Below are 23,372 nucleotides of genomic sequence, written 5' to 3'. Positions count from 1 at the left end.
TGACGGATGGCAGAACAAGGAGCAATGGTCTCAAGTTACAGTGGGAGAGGTCCATGTTGGATATTAGGAAAAACTATTTCACTAGGAGAGTGGTGAAACACTGGAATGGGTTACCTAGGGAAGTAGTGGAGTCTCCATCCCTAGAGGTGTTTAAGTCTCGGCTTGACAAAGTCCTGGCTGGGTTGATCCTGCCTAGAGCAGAGGGCTGGACTTGATGACCTCCTGAGGTCTCTTTCAGCTCTATGGTTCTATGATTCTAAACACTGCGGTCAAAAGAGCTAATGTGATCCTGGGGCATAAACAGGAGAATCTCGAGTAGGAGCAGAGAAGATATTTTACCCCTGTATTTGGCACAAGTGCAACACTACTGGAATACTGTGTACAATTCTGGTCCTGCAATTCAAAAAGGATGTTGATAAATTGGAGTGGGCTCAAAGAAGAGCTATGAGCATGCTTAAAGGAGTAGAAAACATGCCTTCGAATGACAGACTCAAGAAGATCAACCCATTAAGTTTAAGAAAGAAAAGGCAAAGGAGTGACTCGATTTACAATCTATAGGCACTGACATGGGAAACAAATATTTAATGGACTCTTCGATTTAGCACAGTGGTTCTCAAGCAGGGATACATGTGCCCTTGGGGGTATGCAGAGCGTCTTCTGAGGAGTACTCAACTTACCTAGGTGATATTTGCCTACTTTTACAAAAGGCCACATAAAAATGACTTGTTGGTACTGCTCTGTTTACTATACAGGCAGTCCCCGGGTTACGTACAAGATATAGGGACTGTAGGTTTGTTCTTAAGTTGAATCTGTATGTAAGTCGGAACTGGCGTCCAGATTCAGACACTGTTGAAACTGACCGCCAGTTCTGACTTACATACAGAATCAACTTAAGAACCCCAGGCGTCCCCAAGTCAGCTGCTGCTGAAACTGATCAGCAGCTGATTCCAGGAAGCCCGGGGCAGAGCAACTCTGCCTGGGGCTTCCTGTAGTCAGCGCTGGTCAGTTTCAGCAGAAGCTGACTTGGGGACGCCTGGGGCAGAGCAGCTGGGGTGCTGCTGGGTTGCTCCAGTAGCTCCGCTCCTCGGTGCTACTGGACCAACCCAGAAGCACCCCATCTGCTCTGCCCCAGGCGTCCTGATTCAGCCGCTGCTGAAACTGACCAGCAGCGGCTGAATCAGGACCTGGGGCACAGCAGCTGGGGTGCTGCCGGGTTGGTCCAGTAGTGCCCAGAGCGGGCGCTGCAGGACCAATCGGCAGCGCCCCAGCTGCTCTGCCCCAGAGTCCAAAACAAAAGCCTGGTCTGCTGGGGGTGGGGGAGCACACTAGCTGCTCTGGCAAAGCCTCAGAGGCGAGGGACCCCGCCGCGGCTGCGGCTTCAGTCTGGTCCCCAGCAGACCACAGGCACCCGGAGTGAAGCCGCAGCTGCGGGGGGGTCCCGCGCCTCTGAGGCTTTGCCAGCACGGGAACCCGCCCGGTGCCCCTGGTCTGCTGGAGACGGTCTCCAGCAGACCAGGGGCACCGGAGCAGCTTACGAACGGGGCTTTCTTGCCCCGACCTTCGGGGCGAGAAAGCCCCGTTCGTAAGTGCGGATCCGACATAAGTCGGATCCGCGTAAGTCGGGGACTGCCTGTACTCTGAAATGTGAGTACAATATTTATATTCCATTGGATTTTGTGTTATAATTATTTGGTAAAAATGAGAAAGTAAGTGATTTTTCTGTAATAGTGTGCTGCAACACTTTTGGTTTTTTATGTCTGATTTTGCAAGTACATAGTTTTTAAGTAAGGTGAAACTTGGGTGTGTGTAAGACAAATCAGACTCCTGAAATGGGTACAGTAGTCTGGAAAGGTTGAGAACCACTGATCCAGCAGATAAAGATGTAACACAATCCAATGGCTGAAAGCTAGTCACATTCAGACTGGAAATAAGACATAAATTTTTAACAGTGGGATTGCTTAACCACTGGATCAATTTACCAGAGAGACTCAATTCATGAGAGAGACTCGATCACTGACAATTTTTACAATCAAGATTCTGCTCTATGAATTGTTTGGGGGAAATTCTGTTGCCCATCCTATGCCAGAGGTCTGACTAGATGATCACAATGGTCTTGTCTGATCTTAGACTCTGTTAATCTGGAATGAACAGCAGCTTCAATGAAGTAGCTGTGTTACTGGGGCTGCAATTTCAGCCACATACTCAAAGGCCATCCAGGGCAAATGCAGATGGTCTTAAGTAACAAACTTCATTTAAGAGACTAAACCCACCCTCTAACTTCCCATCTGCTATCAGTAACCATCTTCCTACCCTGTCTCAGGAAGCACAGACCTGGGACAGACAATGCCAGAAAACATCTCCCCAGTGCAGGGAGCTCCGAGTCTGAGCCATCAGGGGAAAGTTAACTGTAATATTCAAGTATCTTGTTTACAGCTGCTCTGCAGAGCAGGCACCTTTTGGCTGCCACATGCACCACCCACTGTCTCCTGCAGCCAGATCATTAATCCAAACCTTCCCTCCAGGGAAGTCTATACAACAGTGGTCACCAACCAGTAGATCGGGATCTACCAGTAGATCCTGGAGCCTCTGACAGGGGATCCTGACTGGATTGGCCAAGAGGTTATCAAGTGCCAGCACTTCAGCCGCCCTTCCCACAACTGCTGCACAGCTCCTGCCCTTTGCCTTGGAGCTGCCTCTTCCCCTGGGGAGCCTTCTACTTTCTGGGCAGAGGAGGGAGAAGAGGGGTGCTGATGTCAAGGTGCCCCCTCTCCCACTCTGTATCCTATCTCCACAGAGCAGGGCGGGGGCACAACAGGGTGGATGGAAGGAGTTTGCTGGCTGATTTAGGGAGTGAGGTCAGGGCCAGGGCAGGGGTGACCCTGCCTTAGCCCCACCACCCAGGAGCCATCAGCAGGGTCCAGCTGGAGCCCACATCCCAAACTGCTACCCTAGTCATGAACTCCCTCATGCACTCCAAGCCCCTACCGTATCCCTAAGCACCGCTGCAACCAGAACCTGCACTTAGAACTCCTACTACATCACAACTGCCTGCCCCAGGCTCAGCTCAGAGGCCCCTCACACTCCAAATCCCTTAATCCAAGACCAGAGTCTACACCCCAACCCTCTGCCCCCAGCCTGATGAAAGTGAGTGAGGATGGGCAAGAGCGGGAGGATGGAGTGAGTAGGGGCGGGGCTTTGGAGAAGGGGCAGGAAGGAGGCGGGGCCAGATTATTTCTATTTGAGGTAGAACTTGGATTGCATCTAAATTCAAAAAGTGCTCAAAAAGGTCGGAGACCCATGCTATTCAGCATTTAACCCTTCGTTACACTGGCCAATGTTCCTGTTTCATTTCTCTGTTGGCTGAAGCCATTATTTCCACACTCCCACAACACTGCAGGGAGAATGGCCTGTCAGAGACATTTTGGCATCCCTTGTGCCATTTTCCTTCTTCCCATCTTCAGCAAGACTGCTGTCCCTTGCCACACTGGTGCCAAAGTGCCCTAGCACACTACTCAACGAGTTGCTTCTCCCCCCCCCCCCCCCCCCCACTTGCAGCGGGGAAGAGAGGGAGGAGAAGGAGGTATTTCAAAGTGGCAGCCTGGGGCCAGAGCCTGGACTCCATGCAGCACTGCCGCTTTGAAATGCCACGTGCAGCCCTGGGCCAGCCGACCCCGGGCTCCGTACAGCACTGCCACTCTGAAATGCTACGTGGAGCCTGATGCTGGGTTCCCCGCGACATTAGAAAGCGGTGGCGCCACATGGAGCCCAGGGTCAGCAGGGGAGTCCTCAGCTGATCCCAGGCTCCATGGGGTGCTGCCGCTTTGAAATACCATGAGGGGCCTGACGCTGGGCTCCCCGCAGCGTTTCAAAGCGGCAGCGCTGCATGGAGCCCAGGATCAGTGGGGGAGTCCCCAGCTTATCCTGGGCTCCATGCAGCGCTTTCGCCTTTGAAACATAGCAACAGCCTTAGGGCTGTTGCTACACTTCAAAGGTGGAGGCGCCCTATCGACTAATGGAATATTGACTAATCAAACATCCCCCAATTATACCCTTCAGCATGGTGCCAAATGGCAGACCCAGGTCTGCCCTGGGCTATTGCTCTCCATTAGTAGGACTGCAGCATGGGGTGACAGTGCCTGCCGTTCTCCATAGGACTTCTTCCGTGCCACCTGCTTGCAACTCTAGAACAGCTCTTCACAATGTCTGCATCCTCCTCCCTAAAATCTAGTGCTCTCCTGTTTCAGACCAAGTTCTCCTCGCTCTGTGGATTTTGGGCATCTTCCCATTACAGATCTTCAAATGAAGTCTCCCTCTCAGCTGTTCGTTCAGCAGGCTAAAGATAGAAAATATGGCAAAAGACCTCCTGGGCTTAATCAGGAGATCTTGCATGATCTAAAAATAAAAAAGGAGTCATATAAAAAATGGAAACTAGGACAAATTACAAAGGATGAATATAGGCAAACAATGCAGGAATGCAGGGGCAAGATTAGAAAGGCAAAGGCACAAAACAAGCTCAAACTAGCCACAGGCATAAAGAGAAACAAGACGACATTCTATAACTATATTAAAAGCAAGATGAAGACCAAGGACAGGGTAGACCTATTGCTCAGTGAGGAGGGAGACACAGTAACAGGAAACTTGGAAATGGCAGAGATGCTTAATGACTTACTTGTTTCCGTCTTTACCGTGAAGTCTGATGAAGGAATGTCTAACATAGTGAATGCTAGTGGGAAGGGGGTAGGTTTAAAAGATAAAACAGAAAAAGAACAAAGTTAAAAATCACTTAGAAAAGTTAGATGTCTGCAAGTCACCAGGGCCTGATGAAATCCATCCTAGAATACTCAAGGAGCTGATAGAGGCGGTATCTCAGCCTTTAGATATCATCTTTGGAAAATCATGGAAGACAAGAGAGATTCCAGAAGCCTGAAAAAGGGCAAATATAGTGCCCATCTATAAAAAGGAAAATAAGAACAACTCAGGAAACTACAGACCAGTCAGTTTAACTTCTGTGCCAGGAAAGATAATGAAGCAAGTAATTAAGGAAATAATCTGCAAACACTTGGAAGATAATAAAATGATAGGGAACAGCCAGCATGGATTTGTAAAGAACAAATCATGTCAAACCAATCTGATAGCTTTCTTTGATAGGATAATGAGTCTTGTGGAGAGGGAAGAGGTGGTGGACGTGGTATACCTAGACTTTAGTAAGGCATTTGATAAGTCTCGCATGATAGTCTTATCAATAAACTAAGCAAATACAACTTAGATGGAGCTACTATAAAGTGGGTGCATAACTGGTTGGATAACCGTTCTCAGAAAGTAGTAATTACTGGTTCACAATCCAGCTGGAAAGGTATAACAAGTGACCTTCCGCAGGGGTATGTTTTGGGACCGGTTCTGTTCAATATCTTCATCAACGATTTAGATATCGGCATAGAGAGTACGCTTATTAAGCTTGCAGATGATACTAAGCTGGGAGGGGTTGCAACTGCTCTGGAGGATAGGGTCATAATTCAAAATGATCTGGACAAATTGGAGAAATGGTCTGAGGTAAACAGGATGCAGTTTAATAAGAACAAATGCAAAGTGCTCCACTTAGAAAGGAACAATCAGTTTCACACATACAGAATGGGAAGCGACTGTCTAGGAAGTACTGCAGAAAGGGATCTGGCGGTTATAGTGGACCACAAGCTAAATATGAGTCAACAGTGAGACGCTGTTGCAAAAAAAGCAAACATGATTTTAGGATGCATTAACAGGTGTGTTGTGAACAACACACGAGAAGTCATTCTTCCGCTCTATTCTGCACTAATTAGGCCTCAGTTGGAGTATTGTGTCCAGTTCTGGGCACCACATTTCAAGAAGATGTGGAGAAATTGAAGAAGGTCCAGAGAAGAGCAACAAGAATGATTAAAGGTCTAGAAAACATGACCTATGAAGGAAGACTGAAAGAACTGAGTTTGTTTAGCTTGGAAAAGAGTAGATTGAGAGGGGACATGATAGTGGTTTTCAGGTATCTGAAAGGGTGTCACAAGGAAGAGGGAGAAAAATTGTTCATCTTGGCCTCTGAGGATAGGACAAGAAGCAATGGGCTTAAACTGCAGCAGGGGAGGTTTAGGTTGGACATTAGGAAAAGGTTCCTAACTGTCAGGGTGGTCAAACACTGGAATAAATTGCCCAGGGAGGTTGTGGAATCTCCATCTGTGGACATATTTAAGAGTAGGTTAGATAAATGTCTGTCAGGGATGGTCTAGACAGTATTTGGTCCTGCCACGAGGGCAGAGGACTGGCCTCGATGACCTCTTGAGGTCCCTTCCAGCCCTAGTATTCTATGATTCTAAGTACAGCAGCAGAGTGTGAGCATGGGGTGTGAAAGGATGGCAAAGGGCTGGAATTCACCAGCATTTGGTCTCTACAGCTTTGGGTTCAAATCCTGTGGGGGGAAGGAGGATCACAAATGGAATGAGTTGAAGGGACTCAGCCTAGTTCACAGGAGGCATTGGCTCCTCTTATCAAGCCAGCAAAGCATCTGGCATAATGAGGAGTCTCTGCTGCAGGTCAGGATTGAGGAGCACTGACAATTCCACCTTAGAGGCAGGCCTTCGAGCTGCACCTCACTGGTCGAGTTGGGAGGATGGAGCAGGACTGGAGCAGCAGCTGTTGTGAGACCAGGACTGAGGGATATCAACAGAGCTAGGCAAGGAAAGCTCCCTTAACTCCTGCCTGCATGTTCTTGCCAGTGCCACAGCTGCTCCCTCAGCAAGGCCCAGACTCACACAAAAAGCAGGAAACTTCATAGGAAAGCATCTGTTTTTTGCTCCTTTGCATCCCCAAGGGCAGCCAGGAGCAGAAGCGGAGAGCAGTTCTGCTCTCCCACACCGAAAGCTCTCTCTACAGCACCGTAAGGCAATCTGCCACAGAGCCACAGGTCTGAGCAGGACTAGAGACAAGTGGGAAAACAGGCCCGTGCTCTACCTGTGCTGGCTCTCCTGCCATTGCAACCTTCAGCAGAGCTGCACCAGGGAGAGATTTCCCCAAAGCCCTAGTGCAGAGGGACCCAGCCTCACAAGCTGCTCAGCTCAGAACCCGCTCAGCCAGCAATGCACAGGTTCCACCTCCAGCCACAGGAAAGGAAAGGGCCACTCTGCTGAATTGTGTCACATCATTAAGATCTAAAGGGTTCAGTGTCGCCAGAGGCAAGGTAAGCAAGAGACGCCCCCCGGTGCCCAGCACACGAGGGACGCTGGACTCCAGGGCACACACCCAGAACATCCTCATGCGCAATTCTGAACTCCTTGCCCACCAAGCAGATCTGCTGCCACCTCTTCTCAACTGCTTTGGGGTTAGTTAACTATGGGAGCCCCTCTCCCCATTCCCAGCCCAACAATCAGTGCGCAGAAGGCAAGGTGAGTTCTTCCTCTTGGACTCGTTGACCGGGGAAGAGCCTTAGGGAGCTACCAAGGCTCAGGGAACTGAAAAGGACTGGCATGGACCTGGCGCACATCTGGCCCAGGAATGGAAACTCTCGTCTAGGGCCTTGCCTAGTCACCCATATCTAGGTCTGGGTATTTTGGGCTGGACAGCGTTCCAGTGACTGGAAGGACAGTGCCTTGTAATGCTGAGAAGGGACAGATGCAGGAGCAATAAATACTCCTGCACTCCTCACTAGGGATGTAAGCAACTAGTCGATTATCCGATAAGCATATTGACTCAACTAGCAGCTTCCTGCCCCCCTTGCTGCCTCTAAGGGTACGTCTAGACTACAAGCATCTGGCGACAGAGGCATGTAGATTAGGCTACCCGACATAGTAAAATGAAGCGGCGATTTAAATAATCGCTCCTTCATTTAAATTTACATGGCTGCCACGCTGAGCCGACAAACAGCTGATCAGCTGTTTGTCGGCTCAGCGCGATAGTCTGGACGCGCGGGTGTCGACATCCAAGGTATTTGTCGCCCACCCAGGTATGCCTCCTGATCAGCTGTTTGTCGGCTCAGCATGGCAGCCATGTAAATTTAAATGAAGGAGCGATTATTTAAATCGCCGCTTCATTTTACTATGTCGGGTAGCCTAATCTACATGCCTCTGTCGCCAGAGGCATGTAGTCTAGACGTACCCTCAGAATCTGGTTCCCCCAGCAGCATCTCCATGGGGGGGAACTGGTGGCGCTTCTGCCTTTGAAATGTAGCAAGAGCCCTGCTGGCTCTTGCTGCATGTCAAAGGTGAAGGCGCCCTTATCGACTAATTGAGTAGTCGACGGAAATTCCATCGACTTTTTGATTAGTTGATGAATCTACATGCAACATCCCTACTCCTCACACACCACTGGACAGTGCTGCTCTCTGCCATGATGCCCCCAGCCTGGTGTTGTGGCTCCTGGTTCTATCCAACCTCCCTGCTCCTTCGCAGCACATATGGACTTGGAGTTCAAGCGCAGGTTGGAGGCACTGGGCACTAGTGGCATGTGGGCTTTGTTCCCACACCAGCTGAAGCAGATGCCTGCGGGTGTCTCCATCACAGCAGCAGTTCCCAACTGCCGGTCCGCTGGCTGCCGGGTCACAGCGGCTCAGCTCTGGCAACCATGGCGGCTGAAGCGACGGCAGAAAGCGGCAGAGCAGGAGGTGCCTCTCCCCATTCCCCTCCCTTCCACACTTAGGGAGACACGCTTGGGGAGGGAGGAAGCACGCGCACTGCCAATGGCTGCCCTCCTGCCCTCGCAGATGTTTTTGCCAGTAGCAGCACTGGGACTGAAGCGGCAGCAGGAGGAGGTGAAGTAGCCTCCCTCCCCCCGCAGTTATGGCAGCTGCGTAGGCTCCATGCTCCCCCCTCTATTCTTGGGGGCGCAAGACGCAGTTGGGAAAGGAGGGGGTGAGAAGGAGGAGGGCCGTTCCCTCTGCCCGCGTGGCAGTAACAACCACGCTCCCTAGAAGGGGCAGCCTCGCTCTGGGGAGTGCGGGCGGGGGGTAGGGGAAAAGGGGGAAGAGGGTGTTGGCATGGGCTATAAGGATGGTCAAAGGGTGTTAAGCACTGAGGAGCAAAGGGCTGGGTGGGGGCTAGGCAGATGGTAAAATTTTATTTGTATATTTGCATAATGAATACATGAATATGCAAATAAAATGTTACTGGTCCGCCAAAAGTTTGTGACTGCGTTTGCTGATCGGCGGCATAAAAAAGATTGGGAACCACTGCAGTACAGAATCTCTCTCCTAGCGCATGTGTCAGGCAGGACAACCCCAGGGCTTAAAGCTCCCCACATACATGGGAGCAGGGTGGTTTCTTTCAAACTGCTGGAACAATTCAGCTACCAGGAGGCAGAAGGGGGTGTTTAAGCTCATGCTACCTGCTGGTCCAGCGCAGAAAGCTATAACAGCATCAAGGCGTCTCCAGAGCACCTGGCATGGGGTGGAGGAGCCGCATGGGGCTCACTAGCCTGGGAGCATGCAAGTGCTGAAGCATATCTGGATGTAACAAATATCCTGTAGGGGCTACATATAATGAGAAGGGGGAAGGGCGGAGGGAGCCAGATGCCACTGCACAACAACTGGACGGGCGAGAGGCACGGATCTGGCACAGCACCGTAAACTGAAGAAATATAAAAGGTGCAGACCCAGGTACTTTGTCTCAGCTTGGGAAATATGTCCATGCCCCCTACATTGTTGGCACCTACGTCTGGAACCCCCAGCTGGCCCTTCAATTCCCCCCCTCACACCAGAAAACCTCCCCCACCTCCCGACCCATAGAGGCCCATACCCCTTATCTGCTCCCCAGTAGCCGAGGTGGGGATTTTATTTCCCTTGTTGTGTTGCATGTGAGTTCTACTGTCCTATAGTAACCCTCTGTGTGTGCGCCTCAGTTTCCCTGGACACTGTACTAATATCTAGATGGTTGGTATGATAGCCTCCACCATGTACACAATGGCCGATGCCCTTCATAACCTGAGTGGGGGCAGGGTAGGTGCAACCAGGTGACACCTTTTGCCAGGGAAGCAGGACAAAGGCCAGAGGGGGAGCATGGCTGGGGGGCTGGGACAAGGAGCTGGGAGTGAGTCATTCTCAGTTGACTTGGGTGTAGGGGGAGGGACAGGGCCCTAGCTCTGGGCCCCCCTCTCCCAAAGACGGATTGTACTGACCGCGTCCAGTGACTCCCGCACGCCTCAGTGAAAGCTGGTCTATGCCAGGGCAGGGAACAATATTCTGACGTTAGGATGTTTGCTTCATTCTCTTAACACCTGGGGCAGAACATCTCCTGGCCTCTACACCCCCCAGGGCTCTCAGACTGACCCCACAACTACTGAGGGGGTTAATCCCACTCCAGGCACCCACCAACCTCCCACTCCCCTGAGCACTGCCACACCTGACAGCAAGCTCCTAGCAGGCACAACCATACAGGAAAATAAAATGCCCTCTCCCACCCTTAGCATTGCAGCAGCCGACAGCCTGGCCCAGCAACCCCAGCCACTTCCATATCATTTCTACCCCGGGCTTTACGCATGCAAGAGCTTGTCACTGTGCAATAGCCAGCCTGACCTGCTTGGTGACCTCTCAACTCTGCCCTGTGACCCAGGAGGAAGGGTCATTTGCAACTGTTTGTATAAAACAAAGATCAAAGGTTATCACCCTGAAGACAAATGACCTCACAGGGGTGGAGATTTTCTGGGATACTCAAAGGGGGATGAGTAAGGGCCACAAAGGCCACTGACCCCAAGAGGCATGCAGGGGGCCAGTGATACTGGGTATTAGGAGAGGCAGCTCTTGATATGGGACATCGAGGTTCCCCCCCGAGCTGTTGAGTTGGAAGCTTCTTATGGAGCCTGTTTAATAGGCAGGCTTGGTGGGAACTAGGGCTACTTGGTACCAAAGTGCAGCTGCACAGCGGTGCCTTGGCTACAGTGGGCACTGCCATTCAACAACACTTGAAACCCCAATCCAGAGTGCTGGGCGAGCTGGGAGCCCCGAGAGAGGTACAGTCTGGCTGAACACAGGACAGTCATTTTCATAGTGGGATCCGACAGGACTCTTAGACCCTCTGTATGCTAAGGGGCAGAGAATGAAGTCCTTCTGCAGGCAGCTGGTCCTTTCGGGATCTTACACCCAGCCCCATGACTAAAGAGTCAGCTCAAATAATAACAATGGTTTCTGGGGAGCTACCCAATGGTTACTCCATCCCACTCTATGTGGCCAGGGTGGGGCACAGCTGAAATATCAGGGCTCAGAAGACAACCCTGCTCTTTCTTTTTGCTGGAAATAGGTCTCCCCCCTCCATACCTGATGTTGCTTTACTGACGGCCAACCCTGTGCCACAACAACTACTTTTCTAGGTGGGTGTCAGCCAGTGGGTGATCAGCCAGTAGATGGATAACTCAGTCCTCTTTGCAGGAATTGCGCTATGGGCAGAGGAATGGGCATTCCCCCAGGAAACAGGTCACACCTTCCCCTGCCAGGAATGATCCAGACCCTCCCTACAGCGGGAAAGTGGCAAGCAGGGAGAATCTGACCAACAAAGGGCGAAGAGATCAAGGAGTGGAGATTAAAAGCGGAATCCTTAGGAGCTGTTCCACTCAGCCAGCATTAATCACAGAAACCCTCTCTAATGCCAGGCCCTGGTGCTGCACGCCCTAGAGCGGCTAATACCTGGGGCTTTGCCTTAACAAAGGACCCCAGAGCAGGCGGCACATCCCGATTAGGGGGAGGAAGGAGAAAAAGCTGCTCAGCAGGGTTTGAGCCAAATAAAGTTTACAGGGAGAAATAATGCTGATGAAAAGGAGCGCCCTGGGGGAGTGCGCTATTAGCGCCAGCCCTACCCCACCAGGCAGCCTGGAGCAGAGGGGAATTTTCTCACTAGCCTTTTCTAACCCAGATAGCAACAGCGCCAAATCAGCGGCAGCAATCACACTAAAAAGTCCGACATGGCAGGAATGGGGGTGGGGGGAGGGGACTCCACTTCATAAAGGCCTGGAAAAGGCCACAGAGCAGCAGTCTGGCAAGCTCTGACCTCCACAGATAGGAAACAACCCTGCCTGGCAGAGGCTGTGCTTGTGCTATACCTTAGAAGGCAGCAGTTCTGTTCGAGCCAGCCTCCTCCAGCCTGTGCTCCGAGGGTGAAGCACTCCTCTCCCACAAGATGGCGTGGAGAGAACCCCACCATTCACTGTGTGACGAGCACCAATCCGTACCAACCATCCTCTTAGGATTATTCTAAGAGGGGTGGGTGAGATTCTGTGGCCTGCACTGTGCAGGGGGTCAGACTAGATGATCATAATGGTCCCTTCTGACCTTAAAGTCTATGAGTCTATGAGTCTATGCCACATGAAGCCAACTGAAATGTGAGTGAGCTCTGCAGTTGGGGAGGGAAACAGACCAGGTCCAGTGCTCAGCGAGGTGAGAGGCGGAGGGGTGCCTACAAGTCCAGGAGGGGTGCTAAGTGTTTCCCTGGTCTGGGAACTGCCTATGACAGGAGGCCAGAGCAGCACACAAACAGTCTCATTAAATTTCAGCACATTAAGCCAGTTTCATGAATTTAACATTGTCCCCGGACTATTGTTTGTCTGAAAATTAAATTACAGCAACATTTGTTCTTCCAGTGAGTTTGTCAACCACAAATGAAGCGAGAGGAGAGCAGAGGCAGGAGAGGGGGTGGGGTTCCACCACTGTCCAACTGCAGGTCTCACATACCAGACAGCTTTCTGTTAGGGTGGGAAACAGCTACATTATCCCTCCCCTGGGGGAAGTAGTCTTTACTGCACTATTTATGCAGACCAAAACACACCCGAAGAGGAGAAAGCAGCAGAGCTGCCTGATACCGGATCAGATGACTGGTCCAGCTATTCCGCATAGTAGAAGTGGAACAAAGTGAAAGAAGCCACCATCATGGACCATTACGGTATAATGCACCCAGAGGAGAAGCTTGCTGTAAACATGTAACTAGGGTTGTTAATGTGTAGACCACACAATTAACCCATAAGCCTGGGTTTATCGGTTAATCCTGTCGACTACATGCATCCTCCCTTGCTGCCTCTATATCAGAGGCAGCAAAGGGAGCAGGAGGCAGGAACCAGCTCTAAGGTGGCTCCCCACGAGCACCAGATCCGCCTGATAGAGAGGCAGCAGCATTAAGGGTGAGGGGGCAGGTGGGAGCCAATAGCTTTTAAGCCAGATCTCCACACATGCACACTCTGTGGACCCGCCTGCCTAGGGATATGAGCAATAAGTTGACTAGACACTTCCCCGCCTCTTGCTGCCTCTATCAGAGTGAGGCAGTGTTGGGAGGAGGAGCAGGAGCTGATGCTAGAGGAAGCCGTCTTAAAAGCCGGTTCCCCCAGCACCATCTCTGCAGGGGGGGCAGGGGAGGCAGAGACATAGCTGGGGACCAGGCGCAGGCTGGGAATCAGCCAGCTCGCACCCAGTCCCAGTGTCCCCCCCCCCCCCCCCGCTGCACTTGTGCTATTTAAATATATTAAGAGCTCCAGGAGCTAACCTCGCTGTGGCTCTGGTTTCCCCCCCTTAATAACTAGTCAAAGGAAATTCCATCAATTAGCTGATTAAACACCTTTTAACATCCCTAAGCTTGCCTCCCCCTTGCTGCCTCCTAGAGAGGGGAGGGACACAGGAGCAGGTGCTGCCTTCCCCTCATGCTGCTGCCTCTTTCAGAGGCAGCACCATGGGGAGGGAGGGACAGGGGAGGCTCCATGCCGGCACAGTCTCCATGGGGAGCTCAGACACACACTCCCCCATGGACAGGGGCTGCTGCCTCCCTGTGCTACTGCCTCTGATAGAGAGGCAGCAGTGCAGGGGACTCCCCAGGAGTGGGTCTGGGGGAGCAATGGATGCCAGCCCCACCTTGGAGACTATTAAATATTCATGTAACCACAAAAATGTGATGTGGTTATACAACTATTCAATTAGACGCTATCTAACATCCCTACTTTTAACTGAGTCTTCAAAGGAAAAACATGTTGAGGACCGCAAGCCTTTTTTAAAAAGCTGGGGTCTTGGAGAGGAAGAGAAATGCCCTCGGGATCTTTTGATTTAGTTCCTTTACTCCTCCCACTTCAAACAAACACTCCCCTCTGAAGAAACACAAACAGCATTTTGCTCTTTCAGGTAAACCAGGAAAGCAAAAACAGAAGAAAAACAGAATGTGAAATTGACCAACCCAGGTCTGGGCCAGGGAAATGCAAACAGTAAGCAAACAACTTAAAGGGGAGCAAGACCTTTTTCTTTTTAAAAGTCTGGCAGAGTTTTGTAAATGTAGGGTATTACTGAGAAGTACACAATTAAGGTCACATTTAATATAAATCAATGGTATTTTTAAACCTGACATTGCCTCTCTCATTTCTAATCAGATTATACTAAGTGGAATACAGTTTCCATCAAATTGACAGGAATAACAATATTGCCTTCCTATATTATTATTTACACTGCTTTAGCACTCTGTGCTTTAGCCAGGTTGGGTCTCCTTTGCACCAGGCACTGCACAGACACGCAGCAATTGAGAATCCCTGCCCCACAGAGCACAAATGTGACAGAATCATACACATTAGAGATGGAAACATCCTATTAGATTACCCTGCCCTTCTCTATGAGACCAACACAGGATTGTTCCCTGTAGTCTATTCTCATTCCCAAACTCATGAGCTACTGAGCACGGGTTTGTCACATGCTGCTGGCTCACCTCCTCCTTTCTACTGCCAAATTGCATTAAAAGAAGATAAACAGCCATTGAATATCTTTCCTACTATTGCTTTCCAAGTGGGCAATTGTTAGAGTTGCCACAGGGATGTTATGTGATTGGGAATGGTCCCTGATCACAAATGGAACATTTGTATTACAAACTAGGTCCATGCTAGCAAAGAGTCAGGGTATCCCCAAGTCCAGCACCAAACCCATTCGTAGATTTCAGTGTCCCAAGCAATGGATAGCTCCCATCCAAGACCCCTCCCCCAGTCTCATCTTCAAGAATTTCTTATTTAACATCCACTTTCCTTTTTTTGATGTTTCATCCCTTGATTGCAGCATTAGGGTGGGAGGAGATTGGTTGTTGTGGGTGAATTTCCCAACCCAAGAGAGTATATGGCTGTGTCAGCCCTTTTGTATTTCTCCCCAGGAAATGCAAGAACAATGACATAACCACCAGCAAAAAGGCATGATATGTAACTGGCCACCTGTGAAAGCAGTGCCTCCTATCAGTCAGCTCTCAGAAGTGCACCCCTCCCACAGCCATAATGGGCAGAATACAGGAGGGAAGGAAGACAGGACGGGCTCCAACAGGACAACAGAGCTATTGTATATTTTGAAGTTTGTGCTTGTGGATTTGTTTATGTAAAATAAAGTCCTACTTTGCAATTACCTACAGATACCAACTATGCATAAACAATCCTGCCACTAAAACTAGCTGAATGCACTACTTTTTACACCAGAATATGCTGGGTTAAAGGTTTAAATAATTATTTTTGTTTTTTATTGGAAAAAAGTCATGACGATTAGGAAATATTTTTTATGAACTCTATTTCATAACAAAATTAAAATCAAGTCGTCTATTCAACTGTTATTTTAGTGCAGAGAACATTTTTACTGTTACAAATCACAAAATAATTCAAATTAGTTACGGAAAGAGTAATGGAAGCTTTACGAGTGCCTGACTCAAATTTACTATGTATGGTAATTATCAATAAAATGAAAAATCTTTGAAGTTGAAATCCTACAAATTTAAAACTGTTCTTTTACTTCCCTTTTGCAAGCACATTAATCAAAAAATTCTATGACATATATTTAATTTCTTGATCTTTCCTATAAGTGTAATCTACCCAAAATGACTTTGCCCGGTCAACGACTAGCCTCACCTGCTAGTTTCAAATATTTGTAAAGGACAGAGGGAGAAACAAACATCTCAGGTCTGGATTATATAGTGAGGCAAAATGGTACCCAAATCCGTGCCAGAACCATAGCCTCTTGGGGCTTTCAGGCACTCCACTGCCTCCAATCTGAGCTTCCCTCCCCCAATGTTGACAATGTTGCTCACTCCTGACCTAAAGCTACCTCCCAGCTACTCCAATCCCAGTATACTCCTGGGCGAACCATGCTAGTTACACCCACCCCTGTGAGGGTTCTGTGGTATGTCCAGTTGAAAGATTAAGCTGACAATCCATCAAACTCATGTCACTGGTAAAGCACCATCCTATAAAATGCTTAATATTATTTTTATCATGGCCTAAGCCAGGATTAGCACCCCAGTCTCGTATGGCTGGAAGATGCCTTTCCTTATCCCGCTAAGCCTATTGGCATGGCTAAATCCCACAACCACATCTCTGTCTCTGTTGACTTGATGAGCGGAGCTCTTGGGTGTCTGTGCTAATGTCAGGCACTCCAGGATTACAAACACAGCCTTGATTGCGTGTTTGTTGCCTGGTATGGTACAGGTTAAACACAACCTACACAAGATAAAGGCCGAGGGTTATGGCCCTGCTGGACTCTAATCACAGCACACCATGCATGCTTCCAAGGCATCAGGGGATTGGCTTTAACTCCCGCCCCTCACCCTCCACCTCAAAATAATCTAACAGCTCTCTTGTAAAGCAAATGCCTCAAGCTGCTCCCCCAAGGGGATCTGCACGGATCTGCTCTCTCATTAGCAGCAGGCCATGTGCTACAGAGCCCTTTCTGCAACCCCCATCTCAAATTTCAACCCAGGCTTTTGATCTGCAAAGGCCCTGACTAACTCCCCACTCTTGGCTGTATCAGTTCTGCTATAACACCACCTGCATTTCCCCCATTTCAAAAAGACCAACTGATCATTAACGAAAGCAAGGGAGAGGGATAAAGGGATCGCAGCAGCAGCTTGTGTCAAGCCTTCGCAGGCCTGGGCAGTGCTGGTGGAGTGTGTGCCGAGTGCAAGCCCCCTGTAGGGATCCATGCAATATAGATGAATGCACTGCAAATATCAAAAGGCTCAGAGAATTAGGATGGGCTCCAGCAGCAGCCTTCAATCGCTGAGGAAGCAGCCAGCGTCTCAGCCCCTCGTTCCCAAGCCATGCACATTCCTCTCCATCTCCCTGCTGCTTGCACCTCTGTTTCACTCTTGATTTATGATGGATTTTCCTCCAAGGCTGGAGGTCTCCACAGCTTCAGTTGCATGCACCCAGTAGTTGCCATAGGAACCACAGAGGTCAGGCCACAGGGGATCAGTAATGGCTGACTTACCCGGGCCGCTATCTGTACGTGCTGTGGCCCTGTGAGACACACAGCCTGCCCTTGCTACCCACCCGTGGCTCAGCCCAGCCCAAGGAGCTGCTGGAGAAGCAGCAAGGCTCATGGTTCAACCTAAGGATGTTAAGGACTAGCTGATTATCCGATAAGCAAATGCTTATCGGATAGTCGAGTCGAGTAGTTGCTCCCCTTCTCCTTGCTGCCTCTATCAGATAGACGTAGCAAAGGACGGGGTACTTCAAAGCAGCAGCGCCTCACGGAGCCTGGGGTACAGGCTCCGTGCGGCGCTGTCCCTTTGGAATGCCGCGGCAGTGTTTCAAAGCAGCAATGCCGCATGGAGCTGACCCCGGGCTCCGTGCAGCATTTCCCGCTGGGGCTCTTGTACATTTCAAAGGAGGAATGCAGAAGTGCCTATCGACTAGTTAATGAAAATTCCATCAACTACTCGACTAGTAAATTAATCGATATTTAACATCCTTAGTTCAACCTTCCTGCTCCCTGGGGATGTACGGATTTACCACATGAGTCAAAGCATCACAATATGTCATGCAAAGCCAGAGCCCCGCAGGTCAGGGCCTGGATGGGCCGCCCAAGCCAGACGACAATATTCCCTCCATATAACCACGCTGCAGAAGAAAGTGCATCCATACACCCTGGCTTAACTAATATACGTGACAACCACAGTGAAGACACTTCAGCTCAGTTTTTAACACAGATACATGGTGTGACTTCAACCCCAACCTGCCCTACAGGCTTGAACTCACACTGCAATCTGAGTTAAGAGCCAAGTTGCCATGCCCTGACTGCTGTTCTACGGTGACTTAGCTAAATTGGATTGAGAAAACCCTTTATTCTGCAGCGCTGCCATAGCCTACAATGCAGCCACCCCCCTCCCCAAGACAGGCCAGGAAAGAGAGGCCAGAAAAGGGGCAGCCAGCAACTCACTGAAGGCCCATCACCAGCTTAGTGTAGACCAGACTAGCTCTCAGGAGTGCATCATCATCCACTGCCTTGCTGTGAGCGCTAGACTCTATGGCTCTACTACTCCCTCTTGTCCCAGTTCTTCTCCCACCCGTCCCTAATCTGGCAATTGGGACCTCCCCATCTGCTTTAATCTCTTGGCACCCAGCTGATGTGCAGCATTTCATCTAAGGGCACTAGTCATGCTGTCCCCAAAGCCCTAGCAGCGATGCCTTTTCCATCCCTATCCCCTTCCCCGTCTCATCCCGGTGCCCTGGGGAACAGCACCCCTTGTCTCTGTGCAGATGTCAACTGAAATAAAACAGGTGGAGCAGAAAGCAACGCTGAACCCCAACGGGCCAATAAATGGGACACAAGAAGCAGCTAACTCCCCACCCCACGGAAGGGCAGGTTTCCTCACATAGGGAGTGGCTTCGGAGAGGGACAGAGCAAGATTTCTCAGACACCATTCATCTGTGCTGGTCAGGACAGACAAAGGCCTGCCTGGATACCAGAGCTGCCCCTTTCCACACCAGCGATGTCTATAGGCCCCTGTCATCTGAATAGCACCTTTGTTATCAGCCGCGTGGCTCCCTCTTGCCTTCTCCTTTCTCCTTTCCCATCAGGGAGACACGGGGGCTATTCTCCAGCCTGAAAGGCCCATATTAGTCAGCCTTGCAGCCTCCAAATGGACACAATGGCTCTGACAGGAGGCACCTCTCCAGAGCTCAGGACTCCAAACTCATTTCCATCTCAATAGGGGTGGCTTCACCCCAGCCCATCCTCAGCCAGCTCTCAGAGGCAGGGTCACAGGTGTGAGAGGGCAGCCAGGAACAAACAAACAGCTCAGCAACCTCTGCACTCTAGAGGCAGAAAAGCAGGCTCCAGCTGGAGTCACACAAAGACAGAGGAAGGGAGGGAGCGAGCACTCACCGGAGACGATCTTGAGCCCCCACTCCCACACTGTGCTGGACTTTGGGGACACACTTGCCAAGCCCATTCCACTGGGGAAACACACAAATACAGCAAGAACCACGTAAGGCCACCGTCTGGCCGAGCTCACATTCTTCCCCCTTCAAAGCAGCTGCAGCCAGGAGCCAGGCCCCAGCTTGGATGAAGAGGTGGAGGAACGCCTTCCTCTACTTGTGCTTAATCCCCTCAAACCTCAGCCAGGGGACAGGAGGAGACTTCTGGGTTCAATGCTCCCTCAAGGGATACCCCTCCTGATCCCCCTGCACCGATTTGGAGGATCCGACACAGACAAAGGCGGAAAGACGGTTTCCTGGGATCATGTGAGAATTTTAAATCCCGGGATTTCATGAACAATGCAGCTCTTGCCTCTGCTTTTTCCATCTGCACCTCCCTCCCCCCACCAAAGGTTATTTCTCCCTCATCTCTCCACCTTCTGACAGGATAGACTCATCCCCTTTTTGCCTGCTCCGCATGTGCCAAGGGCACTAGCTATTCTGTACCTGAAGCCTTAGCACTGCTGCCTTTTCCACGAGCACCCACCTTCTCAGCCCCGAGCCCCTGGAGGAGAGAGGACTTCCCCCAACTCTCTCCCCTCACAGTAGCATCTACACACTTCCTGCGGCCAGAGTGCTTGCTAGATTCAGCCTCTAGCAGAACCTGCTACTCCCACACAGAGCTCACACTGCAGGCCCGGTCAGTGTATGCTCCATGATGGAGCTTGCTACCGGAAGAGGCATGCTAGCCAAAGGATTTTTGCCACAGCAGGAGAGAACTTTGGTCTGTCTCGCCTGGGGACCTGCATTCAGCAGTGTTCAGTGCTGGCTGCTTCAGAGGAAGGCCAGGAGAGCCCCCAGTGCAGCTGAACAGGATGTGCGTGAGGAGACCACTGCTTCCTGACACCCGGGGTTTATCATTGGTCTGGCAGCACATGCCGTCCAGTGCCAGCTGCTAAAGGAAGTATGGATGAAAGTGCTCAGCCCTTTCCCAAATCCAACCATCCTGTTAGACCCAGGGACCTTCTGCGGTGACTTCAAACCCAACTGGGCACTGTGCTACTCAACTGGCATCGCCCGCAGGTGATTTTGGCACATCACTGGAAAAGAATCTCATGAACCTGAAGGATCTGTAGAGACGTGTAACGATATGGCTTTTCTGTAGCCATGTTGGAAGGCCTGCGCTAGACCTGAACCAAAGCCACCTTCTGCAGCCAGACTGAGGAGCAGCAGCCATTAACTGTAAGGCCTCGAGTCACATACTCACATTCCATCTAAATTGTATTAAAAAGTGTCACACCAGGCTGTCTGGATAGCTCCCCCACTGTCACCAGATAAAGAAACATCTCAAGATGGGTAAAGAAAACTTAAGTCACACCATTCTGTCCGGCAAGAAACTGCTTATCATTACAGAATGTTGTGGAATCCTCATTCTATGATCATTGTCATTACATTTTCCTATTGTTCGACTGTGTGATCTCTGTCTGGTTTGTAACTGTTTCTGTCTGTTGTCTAATTAATTTTTCTAGGTGTAAATCAATTAAGGTAGTGGAATATGATTGGTTAGGTAATTTTGTTATGATCGGTTAGTAAAATAATTGGTTACGATATAGCTAAGCAAGACTCAGGTTTCATTATATAAACTGGGGTCCAAGAAGGAGAAGAAGAAGAAGAAGAAGATCGGAAGTAGCAGAAGCAGAAGGAAGGAAGAAGACCAAAGGGAGACAAGGAACACCAACACTCACCTTCAAGATCCAGCCTAAGATAAGAGCTGCCAGGACTCTCCTGCACAACCGTGATGTGCAGCAGCTAAGTTCCAGAGAGACTGACCTTGCCTGGCCAACAGGGGAAGTCCGCCTGCCTTTATCAGGATTGGTGAGCATGACACCATGTGCTTAGCATGTGTATTCTGCTTGTTTGCGAATTGTCAATAAATAGAGGATAAGGATATTACTGTGTGAGGCTCTTTCAGTGGCTAAAGATCCTGCAAAACCCACAGGAAGATGTGCCCTGAGCCCTAGGAATTGGGTACGAGTGGGTGTGTAAATTAAAAGGGTTGCACCACGAACCCTAGGAACTGAGTAAAGGTGTGTGTCCCTACAGTTTGGAAGGGATAGAGAAATTTGTGCAGGTAATAGATGCCCCCTAGAGTAGCTGGGACACTAGGACCCAACAGAGCAGTCTCCTGCCTCAGAGGTGTTGCACAGCTCTTTTGCCTTGCTCCTGTCTCCTGGGACTGACCAAGCACGACTGGATAGAGGGAAGGGAGGCTGCCAGAAGGCACTTTCTCCTCTTCCATGAGTCTATTGTCAACCTAAACATGGCAACTGCTCCGGCCAAGCTCCAGCGAGACGGATGACTTGCAGGCCACTTTGTGCGATAGCTCACTGGAAGCAGGAGTGATGCTGCTGCATTTCTATCAATACGGTTCTGCTCCCGCGTCCTCCCGAGCTTCTGGGATGAAGGCAGCGGACTGGAGGCACAGACACTGATCTCCCCACTCATGCTAGTAAGAATCGTGAGGTGCTTTAACACTATGCGGCAGCTGCAGGATGTTTCTTCCGCTCCTGCTGGGCAATCCATGTTCTTTGCAAAGGCCTGTGCTGGTCTGCGGCAAGGTGAGGCAGAGAGCAGGGCACAGAGACTCAGGTGCATGTGCTCAGATGCACACACCCAGGAGAACAGCGATGCCTGGCAGAACAGGCTGCACAGAAAGGTGAGAAGAGAGCCTGAAATCACCTCCGAACACTAGGGCATTTTACTATGGATTAGACACACTCGGGACATAGCACAGGTCAGAGTCAGGATTGAGGGGTGTGGCCAAGCTGTGTACAGCAGCTGGAGCAGCAGGGGATTGATTGCAGGTCAGGACTGGCTGCAGGGCATCAGCAGAGCTGGGAATGGCGCTTGCCCAGCCCCTACTGATACAAAGCCAAGTTTGAGAGACAGTCCCATTTTATCTACCCCTCGCAGCGCAGGGTCTGTGCTGTGCCACCCCTTCCCGTTAAAGTCTGGTCCTCTGACCCTGCTCACTCATCTCTTCACTCATAATTACAGGTGCGCTACTCCCCCTTGGCCACACACTCCCATTGGTGCCAGTGGGGGCGGGGGCGGGGGCAGCGCTGTTGTCTCTAATTTTGCCAACTTTTGTTGTGTGCACCCATGTGGAAGTGATGTGCGAGACAAAATTCATGTGGCAGGGTTGGGACCAAGAGGCTGAGTGTAGGAGGGGGCTCAGCCCTGGGGCAGAGGGGCGCAAGAGCCTGAGGATGCAAGCTATTGGGTGGGGCAGGGTTAAGGGGTTTGGGACAAAGGAGGATGTTCCAGGGCTACTACGAAGAGAGAGGACACCCCCCAGCTCTCTAGGCCCACAGCAGCACCTGGCTGGGAGAGAAAGGTGCCTCTCCCCATTGTGGCAGCTCTGGGGCTGGGGTGGCAAGACAGACACCTTACCCCTCACTAGCAGGTTCGAGACAGGGCTAGGTTGGAGCAGGACTGGGACCAGGTTGCTCCAGATGCAGCTATGTTTGGGCCAGGGAGAAGGACCCAACCATGACAGGTTCAGACTGGCACTGGCTGCAGGCTGTTCCTCCCCCCGGCCATGGCAAAGTGGAGGTCAGGCTGGGTAGCATCCGGGGGGTGGAGCAGCCCTCTCACAGCTGCAGCAGGTCCCTGGGTAGGTTCCCCGGCTTGGGACATGAGCGCAGGACAAAACACAATGTCCCAGGCCAGGGGCTTCCCAGAGCCATCGGGGTGGGTGGGACTGTCTTGTCTGCTGTGGGGCATGAGGGCTGAACCACAGCCCCAACTCACTAGCCTCTCCTGGTGCCACGGTGCCGGCTAGCTCCTCTCATCCTTGCAGCTGGTGATCAGTCCAAAATCTCTCTCTTCAGGCTGCTGCGATGCCTCCCTGCATCTGTCTCCTGGTCTGTGATAGCAGGAGAGACTGGCTCCGCTCCATCGCTCCAACCCCCGGCCAATGTCACCTCCCCCGATCCCCGCCCTGAGCGGCTAGGCAAAGCCTGGCAGGTGGCGTGGCCCCCTCTGGCAGCCGGCACAGGCTGACGGATAGAGATTACGCAGCGCTCTGCTTCCAGGCTTTGAAGTGAAAGGAGCCGGGGAGATGTGCAGGCTCAGCACTTTCTGCAAGCAGGGTTTTAGCAGGGCTTGCTGTTCCCCTCGCGCCGTGTCTCCGGCTGGCAGGGAGCCAGACTCAGAGCCCTGTTTCCTTCATTTCTTCACCTGTC

At 50.9% G+C, this 23,372-nt stretch overlaps 1 protein-coding gene across 6 annotated transcripts in view; it reads right to left on the bottom strand.

The window, feature by feature from the left end:
• PLXNA1 (plexin A1) overlaps window positions 1-23,372 on the bottom strand; it is a 356,659-nt gene that overhangs the window by 196,909 nt on the left and 136,378 nt on the right. The gene's annotated exons all lie outside the window — the stretch shown is intronic.

Source organism: Pelodiscus sinensis, chromosome 11 (assembly GCF_052426305.1).
Source record: "Pelodiscus sinensis isolate ZL-2025 chromosome 11, ASM5242630v1, whole genome shotgun sequence".
Classification (NCBI taxonomy): domain Eukaryota; kingdom Metazoa; phylum Chordata; order Testudines; family Trionychidae; genus Pelodiscus; species Pelodiscus sinensis.
This window is presented reverse-complemented; position numbering and strand designations above follow the sequence as displayed.